The sequence below is a fragment of the Mustelus asterias genome, unplaced genomic scaffold (assembly GCF_964213995.1).
Source record: "Mustelus asterias unplaced genomic scaffold, sMusAst1.hap1.1 HAP1_SCAFFOLD_35, whole genome shotgun sequence".
Classification (NCBI taxonomy): Eukaryota; Metazoa; Chordata; class Chondrichthyes; order Carcharhiniformes; family Triakidae; genus Mustelus; species Mustelus asterias.
The window spans coordinates 4,129,957-4,148,536 of NW_027590117.1; the positions used below are offsets into that span (position 1 = coordinate 4,129,957).

The 18,580-nt window shown below is 46.0% G+C and overlaps 1 protein-coding gene and 1 long non-coding RNA gene across 2 annotated transcripts in view; both read right to left on the minus strand.

Annotated features, from left to right (window-relative positions):
* Nucleotides 1–18,580, minus strand: part of LOC144482285 (uncharacterized) — an 872,976-nt gene that overhangs the window by 59,434 nt on the left and 794,962 nt on the right. The gene's annotated exons all lie outside the window — the stretch shown is intronic.
* LOC144482311 (uncharacterized) lies at nucleotides 983–9,161 on the minus strand. Its single transcript, XR_013495930.1, has 3 exons — nucleotides 8,920–9,161; nucleotides 8,269–8,415; nucleotides 983–2,530 (listed from the first exon to the last, which is right to left on the minus strand). It is a non-coding gene; the product is annotated as an uncharacterized LOC144482311 (long non-coding RNA).

An 18,580-nucleotide genomic window follows, 5' to 3' on the forward strand; every position in this document is an offset into this window, starting at 1 on the left:
TCAGTATAAACTACAGAAATTTGATTCACATCTTAATAGTCACAGTTTGTTTTCTCCCCAATAGAATTGCTGATATTTCAAATGATTTTGTTGGGAATGCTGAAAATGTAGTGACTTTTAGAAAATGTGTCAGAAACATAGTGTGATTCCTATCTCTGTATTGTCTGATGATGTTGCTGTTCTTGTTTTAATGCTGTGCCTCTGTGCTTTGCACTGTATGGCAATAAAGATACATAAACCATAATTGTTTTGAATGGTTTAACATTATTGATGAGCCACATAGTAAATGTCTGCCCTTATTTCCTGTGTTCTTGTGACTGGACAAGACACAAGCATGGACACTGAGGGGAAAAAAAGGGTGGAAATTGCAGAGGCAATGTTTTAAAGTTTTCTATCCGAGCGAGTTATATGGGTGGTGCCAGAGGACTGGAGAATTGCAAATGGTAAACACACTTCTTCAGAAAAGGCTGTGAGGATAAGCCAACTAAATCCAATCAGTTTAACCTCAGCAACGAGGTTAAACTGGTTTGAGGTTTAATCTCCAAACACTGGAGATTAAATTAACACTCACTTGTGCTAATGTACATTCAGGAAAACACATACATAATTATTAAAGGGGGATCATATTTAACTTGCTTCAGATTTTAATGAGGGTAACAGAAAAGGTTGATGAGGGTAATGTGGTTAATGTGAACATGGACTGGCAAAAAGCATTTTATAAATAAAGGGGCACACAGCAAACTTGTGGTAACATTTGGAGCTGATAGAATAAAAGGAACAGCAGCAACATGGATAGGAAACTGACTGAGTGACAGGAAACAGAGCAGTGGGAAATGTTTTTATTTGGAATGGAGGTCGGTTAAAGTGGGATTCCAGGAGGGTTGGTGTTAGGAATACTGCTCTTCCTGACGCATATTAGAGACATTGGCAATGCTGCACAAAGCACATATTCAAACTGTGGTAATTACACAATGTGGAGATGCCGGCGTTGGGGTAATCACAGTAAGAGTTTTAACAACACCAGGTTAAAGTCCAACAGGTTTATTTGGTAGCAAATGCAATCAGCTTTCGGAGCGCTGCTCCTTCGTCAGATGGAGTGGATATCTGCTCTCAAACAGGGCATACAGAGACACAAAATCAAGTCACAGAATACTGATTAGAATGCAAATCTCTCCAGCCAACCAGGTCTTAAAGATACAAACAATGTGAGTGGAGGGAGCATTAAGCACAGGTTAAAGAGATGTGTATTGTCTGCAGACAGGACAGCCAGTGAGATTCTGCAAGTCCAGGAGGCAAGCTGTGGGGGTCACTGATAGTGTGACATAAATCCAAGATCCCGGTTTAGGCCGTCCTCATGTGTACGGAACTTGGCTATCAGTTTCTGCTCAGTGACTCTGCACTGTCGTGTGTCGTGAAGACCGCCTTGGAGAACGCTTACCCGAAGATCAGAAGCTGAATGCCCGTGACCGCTGAAGTGCTCCCCCACAGGAAGAGAACAGTCTTGCCTGGTGATTGTCGAGCGGTGTTCATTCATCCGTTGTCGTAGCATCTGCATGGTTTCCCCAATGTACCATGCCTCGGGACATCCTTTCCTGCAATGTATCAGGTGGACAACGCTGGCCGAGTTGCAAGAGTAGGTACCGTGGACTTGGTCGACGGTGTACTCACGTGAGATGATGGCATCCGTGTCGATAATCCAGGACGTCTTGCAGAGGCTGCTGTGGCAGGGTTGTGTGGTGTCATGGTCAATGTTCTCCTGAAGGCTGGGTAGTTTGCTGCGGACAATGGTCTGTTTGAGGTTGTGCGGTTGTTTGAAGGCGAGAAGTGGGGGTGTGGGGATGGCCTTGGCGAGATGTTCGTCTTGATCAATGACATGTTGAAGGCTCCGGAGGAGATGCCGTAACTTCTCCGCTCCGGGGAAGTACTGGACGACGGAGGATACTCTGTCCACCGTGTCTCGTGTTTGTCTTCTGAGGAGGTTGGTGAGGTTTTTAACTCCCGTATACACAGGATCTGCTCAGATGAGGAGGATCGCAACGGACACCTCCAGACGCTGAAAGATGCCCTCACAAGAACAGGATATGGCGCTCGACTCATCGATCGACAGTTCCGACGCGCCACAGCGAAAAACCGCACCGCCCTCCTCAGAAGACAAACACGGGACACGGTGGACAGAGTATCCTTCATCGTCTAGTACTTCCCGTCAGTGGCTGACTTTAATCTTCCTGTGGATTCGGACAATCAAGTTTGCAGAGGTAGCCATGAGGAAGAATTCAGAGTGCATTCGGCACAGTTTCCATGAAGAATATTTTGTGAATCCAAGCAGAAATCAGGCCAGTTTGAATATTGTAATGTATAATGAGACAGTTTTCATAAACAATCAGAGTAAAAGCTCCGCTAGGAAACAGTGAACTTGACATGGTGGAATTTAGCATTCAGTTTGAGAGTGCAAACTTGGGTCAGAAGCAACTGTGTTCAACGTAAATAAGGGTAATTGCAAAAGAATGAGAGCAGAGTTGGCGAGACTGGACTGCAAAAGATATTTAGCAGAAAAGACGATCGATCAGCAATGACATACATTATGAAAATAGTTTTTGACTCACAAAAAACACTCAATGTGTTTCTGGAGTCACTTTGTGCAGATTGTGTCATGGTCAAGTTCTGCCTTTCCTGCATCTCTCCAAGAATGTGGGAGTGTGTCTATAAAGGGCTAAAACAATTGTAATTTCCTTTTTATAAACTTGATCGGCAAAAGATTCCCACAGCTACTGTAACTAGCTCTCTAAGGAGAGTCACCCTTAGATTCATAGTTACTCCCGCTTTTATAGATTTGTGAAACTGCAATATTGTTTGCATATATCAAGATGATCTCCATATAAGAAAATCAGAATATTTACAGAATGTTTTAATGGCAAGTTGCTTCTCCTTGCTTTATTTACATGAGCAAGTTGCTCTTCTGTGAAGATATAGGTCTACATGGCTTATTCTACCTTGGGGACATGGTGGCACAGTGGTTAACACTGCTACACCTCAGCACCAGGGACCCGGGTTCAATTCCAGTCTTGGGTGACTGTGTCGACATTTGCATGTTCTCTCCGTGTCTGCATGAGTTTCCTCCGGGTGCTGTGGTTTCCTCCCACAGTTCAAAGATGTGTCATGCTAAATTGCCCCCTAGTGCCAGGGGGACAAGCAGGGTTAACAAATGGGGTTACGGGGATAGGGCCTGGCTGGGATTGTTGTTGATGCAGGCTCAATGGGTCAAATGGCCTCCTTCAGCACGACAGGGAATCTTATTCTGAATCTTATGTCTCTTTGCCCTCCACTTCTTCCCCCCCTGCCCTGGAATTTCAATGGCGGGGTGTTGCTGGGCCTCCCATTAAGATAAACTTGATTCAAGAGTACTTATCTGAAAGGTAACACTGTATTCATGCACAAGGACCTGGGGGTCCTTGTGCATGAGACGCAAAAGCCCAGTCTGCAGGTACAACAGGTGATCAAGAAGGCAAATGGGATGTTGGCCTATATTGCGAGGGGGATAGAATATAAAAGCAGGGATGTCTTGATGCACCTGTACAGGGCATTGGTGAGGCCGCAGCTGGAATACTGTGTGCAGTATTGGTCCCCTTATATGAGGAAGGATATATTGGCATTGGAGGGAGTGCAGAGAAGGTTCACCAGGTTGATACCGGAGATGAGGGGTTTGGATTATGAGGAGAGGCTGAGGAGATTGGGTTTGTACTCATTGGAGTTTAGAAGGATGAGGGGGGATCTTATGGAGACTTATAAGATAATGCGGGGGCTGGATAGGGTGGAGGCGGAGAGATTCTTTCCACTTAGTAAGGAAGTTAAAACTAGAGGACACAGCCTCAAAATAAAGGGGGGTCGGTTTAAGACAGAGTTGAGGAGGAACTTCTTCTCCCAGAGGGTGGTGAATCTCTGGAATTCTCTGCCCACTGAGGTGGTGGAGGCTACCTCGCTGAATATGTTTAAAGCGTGGATGGATGGATTCCTGATCGGTAAGGGAATTAAGGGTTATGGGGATCAGGCGGGTAAGTGGTACTGATCCACGTCAGATCAGCCATGATCTTATTGAATGGCGGGGCAGGCTCGAGGGGCTAGATGGCCTACTCCTGCTCCTATTTCTTATGTTCTTATGTTCAATATGTGCATACTGTCTTGGGCCTTTTTTCTCTGAAACGTAGAAGGCTGAGGGGTGATCTTATAGAGGTCTTGAAAATAATGAGGGGCATTGATCAGCTTGATAGTCAATATCTTTTCCCAAAAGTAGGGGAGTCTAAAACTAGAGGGAATAGGTTTCAGGTGAGAGGGGAGAGATACAAAAGTGTCCAGAGGAGCAATTTTTTCACAGAGGGTGGTGAGTGTCTGGGACAAGCTGCCAGAGGTAGTAGTAGAGGCAGGTACAATTTTATCTTTTTAAGTGTTTAGACAGTTACATGGGTAAGATGGGTATAGAGGAATTGGCCAAATGCGGGCAATTACGACTAGCATAGGGGTGTTTTTAAAAAAAAGGGGGCGCCATGGACAAGTTGGGCCAAAGCACCTGTTTCCATGCTGTAAACCTCTATAACAAAGATATATACCAGTGACAAACAAGGATTCTGGAAGGGAATAAATCAACCATGTTTAACCGAGGAAGTTAAAGATTGCATTAAACTGAAAGACGAACATAGGATGTTTCATATATTAGTGGGAAGACAGAGCATTGGGGAAGTTTCAAAAACCAACAAATGATGACCAAAAAAATACTAACGTGGGAGAAGATGAACTACAAACGTAAATGAACAAGTAATATAAAAAGGATCAGAAAGAGCTTCTTTAAATATATAAAAATAAAGAGGGAGACTAAAGTGAACATAAGCTCCTGAGAGATCGAGACTGGGAAATAAAGGGGAACCAGAAAGTGGCAGAGGAGTGAAATACATAGTCTGTGTCAGGATGGCCAAGTCATCGAAGGTGCTGCATTCAGGTCACAGTCTCCTCGAGAGGCATGCGTTCAAATTCCAGTCCTTACATTGATGAAGGGAGGCAGTGGCGTCATGGGCTAGTGATCCAGAGACTCTGGGGAATGCTTGAGGGACCTGGGTTCAAAACCCAGCAGGGCAGATTGTGAAATTTGAATTCAATATGAATCTGCAATCAACAATCTAATTGTTGCTTGTCATAAAACCCTATTTGGTTGACTAATGTCCTTCAGGGAAGGAAATCTGCTGCAGGAGTGTGCTTGAATTATCAAGTCTAGAGGTAACAAAAATATGGATGTGGGTTTCAGGTACGGGTGAGCTGAGATATTACAAACAATGTGTGATGTTACACAGCTGGAAATAGGTGATCTTGGTGAAGGAACAGATATGTGGTCAGAATCTCATTTCCGAGTCTAATGAGGTGCCAAGATTATGAGGGTTTGTTTCAACGTCGGACAGTGATCAGTGGGGGAGATGGAGTCAGTGATTGGGAACGGAATTTGGGGTGGGAACATTGGTTTTCCAAATATTTAATTGGGGGAATTCTCTGCTTAGCCAGTACTAGAGGTCGGAGAAGGAGTCTAATAATTTAATAACAGGGGATTGGTTGTGAGAGGTGATGGTGGGGTAGAGCTGGGTGTTATCAGTATACATGTGAAAACTAACACTGTGCTTTCAGATAATAGTAAGAAGTTTAACAACACCAGGTTAAAGTCCAACAGGTTTATTTGGTAGCAAAAGCCACACAAGCTTTCGAGGCTCTGAGCCCCTTCTTCAGGTGAGTGGGAATTCTGTTCACAAACAGAACTTATAAGACACAGACTCAATTTACGTGAATAATGGTTGGAATGCGAATACTTACAACTAATCCAGTCTTTAAGAAACAAAACAATGGGAGTGGAGAGAGCATCAAGACAGGCTAAAAAGATGTGTATTGTCTCCAGACAAGACAGCCAGTGAAACTCTGCAGGTCCACGCAACTGTGGGAGTTACAAATAGTGTGACATAAATTCTGATTCTAGGATCGCATGATAAAGACTCAGGAGGAAAAAAGCAGAAATATTTATGTGAAATAGTGTGACATAAACCCAATATCCCGGTTGAGGCCGTCCTTGTGTGTGCGGAACCTGGCTATCAGTTTCTGCTCCGCGACTCTGCGCTGTCGTGTGTCGCGAAGGCCGCCTTGGAGAACGCTTACCCGAATATCAGAGGCCGAATGCCCGTGACCGCTGAAGTGCTCCCCAACAGGAAGAGAACAGTCTTGCCTGGTGATTGTCGAGCGGTGTTCATTCATCCGTTGTCGCAGCGTCTGCATAGTTTCCCCAATGTACCATGCCTCGGGACATCCTTTCTTGCAGCGTATCAGGTAGACAACGTTGGCCGAGTTGCAAGAGTATGTACCGTGTACCTGGTGGATGGTGTTCTCACGTGAGATGATGGCATCTGTGTCGATGATCCGGCACGTCTTGCAGAGGTTGCTGTGGCAGGGTTGTGTGGTGTCTTGGTCACTGTTCTCCTGAAGGCTGGGTAGTTTGCTGCGGACAATGGTCTGTTTGAGGTTGTGCGGTTGTTTGAAGGCAAGAAGTGGGGGTGTGGGGATGGCCTTGGCGAGATGTTCGTCTTCATCAATGACATGTTGAAGGCTCCGGAGGAGATGCCGTAGCTTCTCCGCTCCGGGGAAGTACTGGACAACGAAGGGTACTCTGTCCACTGTGTCCCGTGTTTGTCTTCTGAGGAGGTCGGTGCGGTTTTTCGCTGTGGCGCGTTGGAACTGTTGATCAATGAGTCTAGCGCCATATCCTGTTCTTATGAGGGCATCTTTCAGCGTCTGGAGGTGTCTGTTGCGATCCTCCTCATCCGAGCAGATCCTGTGTATACGGAGGGCTTGTCCGTAGGGGATGGCTTCTTTAACGTGTTTAGGGTGGAAGCTGGAGAAGTGGAGCATCGTGAGGTTATCCGTGGGCTTGCGGTACAGTGAGGTGCTGAGGTGACCGTCCTTAATGGAGATGCGCGTGTCCAAGAATGCAACCGATTCCGGAGAGTAGTCTATGGTGAGCCTGATGGTGCACAACCTCAAACAGACCATTGTCCGCAGCAAACTACCCAGCCTTCAGGAGAACAGTGACCAAGACACCACACAACCCTGCCACAGCAACCTCTGCAAGACGTGCCGGATCATCGACACAGATGCCATCATCTCACGTGAGAACACCATCCACCAGGTACACGGTACATACTCTTGCAACTCGGCCAACGTTGTCTACCTGATACGCTGCAAGAAAGGATGTCCCGAGGCATGGTACATTGGGGAAACTATGCAGACGCTGCGACAACGGATGAATGAACACCGCTCGACAATCACCAGGCAAGACTGTTCTCTTCCTGTTGGGGAGCACTTCAGCGGTCACGGGCATTCGGCCTCTGATATTCGGGTAAGCGTTCTCCAAGGCGGCCTTCGCGACACACGACAGCGCAGAGTCGCGGAGCAGAAACTGATAGCCAGGTTCCGCACACACAAGGACGGCCTCAACCGGGATATTGGGTTTATGTCACACTATTTCACATAAATATTTCTGCTTTTTTCCTCCTGAGTCTTTATCATGCGATCCTAGAATCAGAATTTATGTCACACTATTTGTAACTCCCACAGTTGCGTGGACCTGCAGAGTTTCACTGGCTGTCTTGTCTGGAGACAATACACATCTTTTTAGCCTGTCTTGATGCTCTCTCCACTCCCATTGTTTTGTTTCTTAAAGACTGGATTAGTTGTAAGTATTCGCATTCCAACCATTATTCACGTAAATTGAGTCTGTGTCTTATAAGTTCTGTTTGTGAACAGAATTCCCACTCACCTGAAGAAGGGGCTCAGAGCCTCGAAAGCTTGTGTGGCTTTTGCTACCAAATAAACCTGTTGGACTTTAACCTGGTGTTGTTAAACTTCTTACTGTGTTTACCCCAGTCCAACGCCGGCATCTCCACATCATGACTTTCAGATAATGCCACTGAGGGATAAGGTGTAGATGAAAAATTGGAGGGAGCCAAGGATAGATCCTTGGGCGATTTGGGTGGTAACAAAACAGAAGTGGGAAGAGAAATCATTGCAGGTGATATTCTGCATATGAAGGAAAAGATCGGAACGGGGTAAATGCAGTCTTACCCAGCTAAACTATCCCTCCTTATCCTTCTCAGCCTGTCCACACCTTTGACATGGTTGACTGCACTATCCTGCTCCAATACCTTCCCACTGTCAGGTCAGTGTGCACAGCAGATGAAGATGGTAATGTACCTGACATCCTGGGAAAACTAATGATAAATGAAGGGCTGGGCCTCAGTGAACGAGTGTCGAGAAAGCTGGAGTTCTCAATCATCTTCATTTCGAGCGGCAGCTCCTCCATCTCAATGTGTGTCGTCAGATCAGGCCATTCTGCTCAGTCTGTAAGAGAGAGACTATAATTAAAACCAAACAATAAGGGAGATCCACTCAGAGTAAGCAAACCCCACCCCCAAAGCAGAGCACAGGAAGATCCCAGTATCTAACCGTGGCCTCTGCAAAGTGAGCAGCTTTAACCCAGTGTGGCACTGAGCCCCACACACAGAGCACAGGAAGATTCCAGTTTATGTACTGATTGGTCTGACTCCAGGGGAGTTTGTAACACCGGCATTGCTGAGACTGGGGAACTGCAGCGACATGTTTACACAGGAAGCTGCCATTGGAAACCCTGAGCTGCGATTTATAGAATCCAACAGCGCAGAAGGAGGCCATTCGGCCCATCGAGTCTGTACCAACCACAATCCCACCAAGTCCGATCTCCATAACCTCATGCATTTATCCGAGCTGGTCCCCTTGACACGAAAGGGCAATTTAGCATGGCCAATCCACCTAACCCGCATATCTTTGGACTTTGGGAGGAAACCGGAGCACCCGGAGGAAACCCACTGGGAGACGTGCAAACTCCACACAGACAGTGATCCAAGCCGTAATCGAACTCGGGTCCCTGGCGCTGTGAGGCAGCAGTGCGAACCACGGTGCCGCCCCATTTACAACCGGGCAGGACGGGATTCCCGCTGCCGAAACCCTGCCCCCATCCGGAGCTCCGCCGCGGGCTCAGGATCCGGGCCCGGGTACTGAAGCCACTGACGGGACATTTGCTGCCGCTCCGCGCGGTGTCTGATGGGCCCGGGGTAAATCCCCGCCAACGGCCTGTGACCGGCAGCTGGGAAAACCAATCGGAAATTGCCCCATCGCGGTTATCCAATGGACGCTCTGCGCCGACTGAGTGACAGCTACTTTATCCAATCCGTGAGCTCCATCCGGCTGAACTGTGAGAACACTGAAAATGACGCTCCCAATTCTAACCAATCGCAGACCTCGCTGATGGCAACACACGCCCTCAATGTGATTGACATCTCCTTCAGCCAATCGTAACCCACTGCCCAATCGGAATGCGCCGCTCCTGCGCGACTCGCGCAGCGTCACTCCCTGCCCAGCGTCATTGCGTCATTCAATTCGATCCGGAGCTGAAACCAATGAGAAATCAAAGAGCTGGAGGCGGAAATAATCCTTAAAGTGGAACCACGGGGAAAATTATAGTTGAACAATTATAATTCGTTGATGGCAGTTAAAGCGGCCAAAGGACTGCGGAAAGTCAGAGGATGGAAAATGTGAGACCCACGGGATAGGAAGGAGGAAATAAATGAAGCAAGCAGGCGACAAAAATGAACGAGAGGAAAGCAAGCGAGAAGCGGGGTCATTGAGAGAGGGAATTCCAGAGCTGAAACCCAGAGAGCTGAAATTACGATCACCAGTGGTGGAATGAACCGAATCAGGGATGCTCACGAGGGCAGAATCAGAGGAGCTCAGATATCTCAGAGGATTGTTATGCTGGAGGTGATGAAAGGGAGGAAGAGCTGAGGACATGGAGGGTTTTGGAAACACGGATAAGAATATTAAAATTGAGACATTGTTTAACCACAAGTCAGTGTTTGTCACTGAGCACAGGGTTGATGCATTAACAGTATTTGGACTAAAATTCTGATTTAATGATGAGAAATCAATCAGCAGCTTTCTGGACACAGCAGCACAATAAATCGGATCAGAAGTGGACTGCATGGCCCCTCAAGCCTACTGCTCGATTCAATAGTATCATGTTTTAGATTCCCAAACCACAGAATCTTTACAATGCAGTCGCAGTCCATTTGGCCCATCAAGTCTACCCTGCGTTATTGAAATTGCACGCTATCTAATCCCACTCTCCTGCCTCATAGCCCCAGAGACCCGGGTTTGGTCCTGACCTTTGCTGACTGTGCAGATTTTTGACATCTTCCCCAGTGGGTTTCCTCTGGGTGTTCTGGTTTACTCCCGTGGTTCAAAGATGTGCAGGTTAGGTGGATTGGCCATGTTAAACGTTCCTTTATTTTCCTAAGATGTGTACATTAGGCACTGAATCGTTGCAATTTTGACACTTATTTTGAAAATTTTCCCCTGGTTCTTGATGAACTCTTGACTGGAACATGAAAACATCTATCATTGAATCCCTACATTGCAAAAGGTGGTCATTCGGCCCATTGAGGCTCCACTGATTCTCTGACCTATCCACGCAACCTCACATTTTACCCCGTTAATCCTCCTAATCTCAACATACTGGGAGACATAAGGGCAAATCTAGCATGGTAAATCCACTTACCCTATCAATGGAGTGTGGGGGAAACCAGAGCACCCGGAGGAAAGCCGCATGGACACAGAGAAAATGTGGAAAATACATACAGCCACCCAAAGCCTGAATTGAACCCGGGTCCCTGTCATTCTGCAGCAGCAGTGTGAAAGCCACACTTCTTTCTCTTCCATAAGACCATAAGACGTAGGAGCAGAATTAGGCCACTCAGCCCATCGAGTCTGCTCCGCCATTTTACTCATTTCCATTCTCCTGTCTTTTCCCCGTAACCCCTGATCCCCTTATTAATCAAGAATCTATCTTAATCTGTCTTAGAAACACTCAATGACCTGGCCTCCACAGCCTTTTGCGGCAAAGATTTCCATAGATTCGCCAATCTCTGGCTGAAGAAATTCCTCCTCATCTCTGTTTTAAAGGATCATCCCTTTAGTCTGAGGCTGTGCCCTTTGGTTCTAGTTTTTCCTAGAAGTGAAAACATCCTCTCTGTGTCCACTCGAACCAGGCCTCGCAATATCCGATAAGTTTCAATAAGATCCCCACTCGTCCTTGTAAACTCCAACGAGTACAGATCCAGAGTCCTCAACCATTCTTCATACAACAAGCTCCTCAATCCAGGGATCATTCTTGTGAACTTCCTCTGGACCTTTTCCATGGCCAGCACATCCTTCCTTAGGTATGGGGCCCAAACTGCTCACATTACTCCAAACGGGGTCTGACCAGAGCCTTTGCCAGTCTCAGGAGTGCATCCATGGCCTTGAATTCCAGCCCGCTCAACATTGCATTTCCCTTCCGAACTGCCGACTGAACCTGCACGTTTACCTGAAGAGAATCTTGAACAAGGACTCCCAAGTCCCTTTGTGCTCCTGAGTTCCTAAGCATTTCACAATTTAAAAAATAATCTGTGCCTCCATTCCTCCTTCCAAAGTGCATAACCTCACACTTTTCCACATTGTACTCCATCTGCCACTTCTCTGCCCACTCTCCCAGCCTATCCAAGTCCTTCTGCAGCACACCTGCTTCCTCAATGCTCCCTGTCCCTCAACAGGTCCTCTCAGACTTCTTTCCCTGAGGAAAAATATCCAACTTCTCAAATCGATCTTCATAGCTACAAATCTTTATCAATAGAATCATTCGTGTGGATATCCTTTGTACTCTCCCCATTGCCTTCACAACCTTCTTCAAGTGTGGTGCCCAGAATTGGACGCAGTGCTCCCGGCTCTAGTGTATTTAAAAGCTCAACACGATCTTCTTACTCATGTATTCAATCCTCCAATAAAACGTAGGGTGCCATTTTCTTTATTACCTGCTCTCTCAACATGCTCAACCACCTTCAATGACTTTTGTACTGAGAAACCGAGATCCCTTTTTTCCTGCATTTCCTTAAGAGTTTCTCTCTTTATTTCTCCACACTCTCAAAATGAATCAACTCACACTTCTCTGCATTGAACTTCAACTAGTTCGGTGATTGACCCGCACAGGTGCCCGACTGTGGCAATTCGGAGAATTTCACAGTAACTTCATTGCAGTGTTAATGTAAGCCTTACTTGTGATTAATAAACTTTACTTTAACTTTACTTTCCTTTACTTTTACTTAATCTGTCACTCGTCTGCCCAGAGGACAGCAATGGAAGCGTTCACTCAGCATCTACACATTGTTCTGAGCTCTCGGGTCTCTCGCCTAATTCACTCTGCCTCTCAACATAGAACAACCTCCTCATTCCGGGGGGCAATCTCGTGAACCTTCTCTGTACCGCCTCCAATGCAAGCTTACCTTTTCTCAAATGTGGATACCATAGCTGTACACAACATTGCAGATGTGGTCTCCATAAAATCCTGTACAATTGTACCAAGTCTTCATCTACTCCAATCCACTTGCAAATAAAAACAAACATGCCATTTGTAATTGCTTTAATGAATAATCTGGATTGTGCTCCGAATTCTCTGCAACATTTTAAATCCGTCAAATTTCAACGTCTCTTCAGCTCTGAAGAAGAATCATACAGACTCGAAGTATTAACTTTGTTTCTCTCTCCATATATGCTGCCAGATCTGCTAAGGTTTCTAGCATTTTCTGTTGTTATTTCAAATTTCGTCTCTCTGCCATCCTCACCTTTTAGACATATATTTGTTTTTTTTTAACTTTCCCGTCAGACTTCGGCCACCAACTCTCCTGTCATTTAAACATTGCTGCACTTCTCCTTGTTTAGAAACGACAAGAGAACAGCTCACACTCGATTCAGTGATGAGTGATGAATGCGAAATTATGTGAGGAGTTGTGACAGAAAATGAACATCTCCGCCTTTTCCCTGCAACCCTGCACATTCTTCCTTTTCAGATAACAGTCTAATTCATTTAGAACGTTTCAATTGAATCTATATCCACCACACTCTCCAGCAATGCATTCAACACTTTACACAATCACTGTGTGAAAAATGTTTTCCTCGCGTTCCTATTCCTTCCTTTGCTAATGATGCTAAACCTGTTCTCTCTCATCCTTCATCATTCCAGAGTGGGAACAGTTTGTCCCTATCCACTCTGTCCAGATGCCTCATAACATTTAATGCCTGTAAGTGGAACCCCTGATGGGATGGTAAGATTTTTAAACCAGTCGACATTAAGGTTTTGATAAAACTAGCAGCATTCAGTTAAGTGACTTCTAAATGCGTTTATGAGCTAACAAGAAACAATATGAGATGCAGTAATTGATTCAAACGAGCAATTATGATTGTAAAACACATATGCTGATATTTTGAATGGATTATTATTAACTTTAAAGAAGTTACCAGTTGGCAGTAAACCAATACAGATGAGACTTTGTCAAAGGGTCATCTGGACTTGAATCATCAACTCATTTTACTCCTTTCAGATGCTGCCAGACCGGCAGAGATTTTCCAGCATTTTCTCTTTTGATTTCAGATGATCGCATCAGTAGCAATTTGCTTTTATTTTAGAGTTGCACTGTTGCACCTCATTTAGAGTTGTAGGACTGAGAAACCTCACTAATGAAATGGATTAGATACTTTGGAACTATTTTCCTTTTACTTTTCATTGTCTTTCTATAATATTCCTACCAGAATGAATAAGTTCACAATTCTCATCTTTCAATGTCATCTGCAACTTATCCACTCATTCTGTCAACTTGCCTATGTCCTTTTTGAAGGTTCACACTATCCTCCTCACAGTTCACAATGCTTCCAACTTTAACATTATCCCAAAATTCTGAAATTGTGTCCTGTGCACCATTACGTCTGTCACTAATAGATCCTGGTGATGTTCACAGTATCTACACCTTTTGTGCATACCAAACTGGTTTGAGGCTTAAAACAGAAAAGAGGAGCCAATGCAGATACCTGCCTGCATATTCCACGTAAATGTTGCAGAATTGCAGTCAAGTGGTTCTGTTATTATTGTTAAGAGGAAGTAGCAGAGAATGTTTTCGATCCATCGACCTCTGAGCTATGGGCCCAGCATGCTTCAGCTGCGCCACTCTGCTACGGCAAGCCCAGCTTCGCCTACCCCCTCCCGCCTCCACCCCTCCTCCCCCACCGCCTCCACCCCCTCTCCCTCCTCTCTCCTCCCCTCCCCGCATCTCTCCCCTTCCCTGTCCCCCCTTACCCCGTCCCCCCTCCCTACTGCCCTCTCCTTCTCTCCCCTCTCCCCCTCCCCCCTCGTCCCCTCCGCCCCTCTCCCCCCTACACCCTCGTCCCCTCCGCCCTCCCTCCTCCCCCTCTCCTCCCGTCCCTCTCCCCCCTCACCCTTTCCCCTCCCCCTCCAGCCGCCCCCTCCCCTCCCCGCTCCCCGCTCCCCCCTCCCCGCTCCCCCGCCCCGCTCCCCCTCCCGGTCCCCTTCCCCCTCCCCCTCCCACTTCCCCCATCCCCCTCCCCCCTCCCCCTCCCCGTTCCCCCTCCCCCTTCCCCAACCTCCCCTCCCCCATACCCCTCCCCCGTCCCCCATCCCCATCCCCCTCCCCTTCCCCTCGCCTAACCCTCCGCCTCCCCCTCCCCTCCACCCTCCTCTTCCCCTCCCCCTCCTCCCTCCCCCCTCTACCCCTCCCCCCCACCCCCGCTGTTCAAAGATGTTCACTGTTGTTTTGCAAAGTGTTTCACTGTTTTTCCTGCTGTGCTCTATGATATAGAGGTTTACAACATGGAAACAGCCCCATCGGCCCAACCTGTCCATGCCGCCCAGTTTTTTTTTTACCACCGAGCCCGTGTTTTTTTTACCACCCAATTGCCCGTGTTTGTCCCATACCCTCCAGACCCATCTTACCCATGTAACTGTCTCAATTGTTGTTGAGAGATGATTTCTGCTGTTGTGTAAAATGCTCCCCTGTTGTGTTTCCGGCTGTGTAAATGTTTTTTTTTCTCTGTTCTGTTTATATGGCCCCTGCTCTGCAAATGTGTTCTATGTTGTGTGAGAAGATTCTCCGTGAAGATGTTTCTGTCAGTAAATTGTTGCATATTGTGTTAAGATGTTCCCCGTTCATATGCTTTCTTGCATATAAAAGTGATTCACTGCAGATCGAGGTTTTTTGGGGGAAAGAGAAGCCGATGTAAATACCTGTCTGCAGACTCCATCTAAAAGTCACAAGTCGTTTCATTATCAGTGATAATAGGAATAGCAGAGGATGGTTGTGATCCACCGACTGCTGGATTGTGGATCCAGCACGCTTCCGCTGCGACACTCTGCCATGGTAAAAGTCAGCTGTGCTGTCTATCAATGTAGTCAGGCAGATTTTCGCCGTTGTATCATTTAATACTCGTTCCAGTGTCAGGAGGTTCAGCCACTGCATCACACCGAGAATAAAACAGAGAAAAACACACAATCGCAGTAAGAGAGATTGTCTGGACACGTAACGACAGACAAAGGTGCTGAAAAACCGGCAAAACACGGAATTGGAAAATCAATCACTATTTTAAAAGGAATTTTCTGTTGCAAATACATGTTTGTAAATATAATTCCTGCTGTGCAACTGTGCTCTCTGTTGTTGAGAGGTGCTTTCTGTTGTTGTGTAAAATGCTTCCCTCATGCTGAAAGTATCTTTTCGGCTGGATAAATATGGTCCATCTTGTGTAATTTAAAAAAATGTTCTGTTAATATATGCCCTGCTCTGTAACCGTGTTCCCTGTTGTGTCAAAATGTTCACCGTGAAGATGTTTTCTGTTCGGCAGAAAGATGATTAACTGGTCTCATGATGTTCCATATTCGGTTAAAATGTTGCACGTTGTGTTAAGATGTTTTCTATTCTTGTATAAAACTCTGGTTAAACTGCAACTGGATAACGATCGCCCAATTTCGACTGCATTTTACCCTCTGTTCGTGAATGTGATTGGGGGATTCATATTGTGTCCAACACAGGCACATGAGTGAGATTTGTTCAGTATTCGTCCGTCTCTGGTTGTAGATGTGAGTTTGTGTTTGTTTTATTCATTTCGAGAGGTGGGCATCACTGACGAGGCCAGCATTCATTGCCAATCTCTAACTGACCTTAAGAAGGTGGTGGTTTGCTGCTTTATTGAACTGCTGCAGTCCATGAGGTATCGGTACAGCCACAGTGCTGTTAGCCAAACAGTCTTTCGGGATTTTGCCACTGCGACAGTGAAGGAGCCGCGATGTATTTCCAAGTTAGGATGGTGAGTGGCTTGAGGGGGAGCTTGCAGTGCAGGTGTTCCCATGTATTTACTGCCACTGTCCTTCGAGATGGTAGAGGTGGTGGGTTTGTGGGTGTAGTCGAAGAAGAGTTGATGAAGAAACATTGATCCCATTGCCAGAGGAGAGAAGGTTGTTTTTTAATGTGCTGAGTGTTTAGGACCTGGGATGCACTGCCTGGGAGGGCGGCAGAGGCAGCATCAAATCAGAGCTGTCAAGGGGGAATGGGATCAGCACCTGAAGTGAAAGGATATCCAGGTTTATGAGACAAGGACTTGGAAAGGGATGAGATGAGATGCTCTTTTACAGACCAGCATACAGTTAAAGGGCCGAATGGTCTCCCTCGCTTTGTTGTATCCATTCTAAGATTCTAGATATATGAGTGTTGGACTCATTCTGTATCTTTCTGTCTCTAATGCGACATATGTCTGTGATATTAATTTCTAAATCAATCTGAGAGACTTTGCAAATCTGTACACATTCTACCTGGAAGATACCTAATTGAAACTGGGCCTTTTGCTCTAATTAGTGCATGATTCCACACGATCCTCTACTCAAAATCTTCAACGTAACATCATCTGCTTATCTCTGAAATTCATTCTCCATCGTCTCATTACCGAGATTTTCCTTTAGTTCGTCTGTGCTCGTCGACTCAAATGCTCCAGGTAAAAGCAAATTCGAAGTTATAGAACAAAGAACAAAGAAAATTACACCACAGGAATAGGCCCTTCAGCCCTCCAAGCCTGTACCGACCATGCTGCCCGACTGAACTAAAACCCCCAACCTTTCCGGGGACCATATCCCTCTATTTCCATCCTATTCATGTATTTGTCAAGACGCCCCTTGAAAGTCACTACCATATCCGCTTCCACTACCTCTCTCGGCAAAGAGTTCCAGGCACCCACTACTCTCTGTGTAAAAAATCTGCATCGTGCATCTCCTTTAAACCTTGCCCCTCGCATCTTAAACCTGCGCCCCATAGTAATTGACTGTTCCAAACTCGGAAAAAGCTTCCATCCATGCCTCTCATAATCTTGTAGACTTCTATCAGGTCGCCCCTCAACCTCCGTCATTCCAGTGAGAACAAACAAAGTTTCTCCAACCTCTCCTCATAGCTAATGCCCTCCATACAAGGCAACATCCTGGAAAATCTTTTCTGTACCCTCTCCAAAGCCTCCACATCCTTCTGGTGGTATGGCGACCAGAATTGAACACTATATTCCATGTGCGGCCTAACTAAGGTTCCATATAGCTGCAAAATGACTTGCCAATTTTTAAACTCATTGCCCTGGCCGATGAAGGTAAGCATGCCGTATGCCTTCTTGACTACCTTCTCCACCTGCATTGCCACTTTCAGTGACCTGTGTACCTGTACACCCAGATCCCTTTGTCTATCAACACTTGTAAGGGTTCTGCCATTTACTGTATATTTCCTCTCTGTATTAGACCTTCCAAAATGCATGACCTCACATTTGTCCGGATTAAACTCCATCTGCCGTCTCTCCTCCCAACTCTCCAACTGACCTATATCCTGCTGTATCCTCTGATTGTCCTCATTGCTATCTGCAAATCCACCAACCTTTGTGTCGTCCACAAACTTACTCATCAAAACAGTTACATTTTCCTCCAAATCGTTTATATATATTACAAACAACAGAGATCCCAACACTGATCCCTGAGGAACGCCACTTGTCACAGCTCTCCATTCAGAAACGCACCCTTCCACTGCTACCCTCTGTCTTCTTTGACCAACAACATGTCGGTCTGCAGCGATAGTTGATGTGCATTTTTTCCACGCTACTGCAGTTCTGTATTGCGGCCAGTGAATGTCAGCACACTCTGGTAGACTGAAGTTTAAACATTAGAGAGGGACACAACAGACAAGTATTGTTCACATTATATTGAACCTGGGACGGAGAACTTCGGAATACTAAATCTGTTGGCCAGATCATTTTGAAATCTACCAGTACGCTGCTTTCCTCTGTAATTAAATTAAATCACTTAAATTATGATAAATCAGCAAGGCGATGCTTTTCAAGTGAATGTATTAGTGCCGGTTGGCATTTTATTTTGAACCAAGTGGCATTTTGAATCACTGCTGTTTCGGATAGTAAGAATTGAATATCCAACCTGCAGTCTGCATTACACCTTTTGCTTGTACAGTGATCATTAAACGTTTAGCACTCCCACTTTCCTATGTACCTTCACCCTACAACGTCTCCCTGCCCCGTCTCACAAGGCAGTCAACATCGCACCTTCACTTTGTCTTTTACCCAT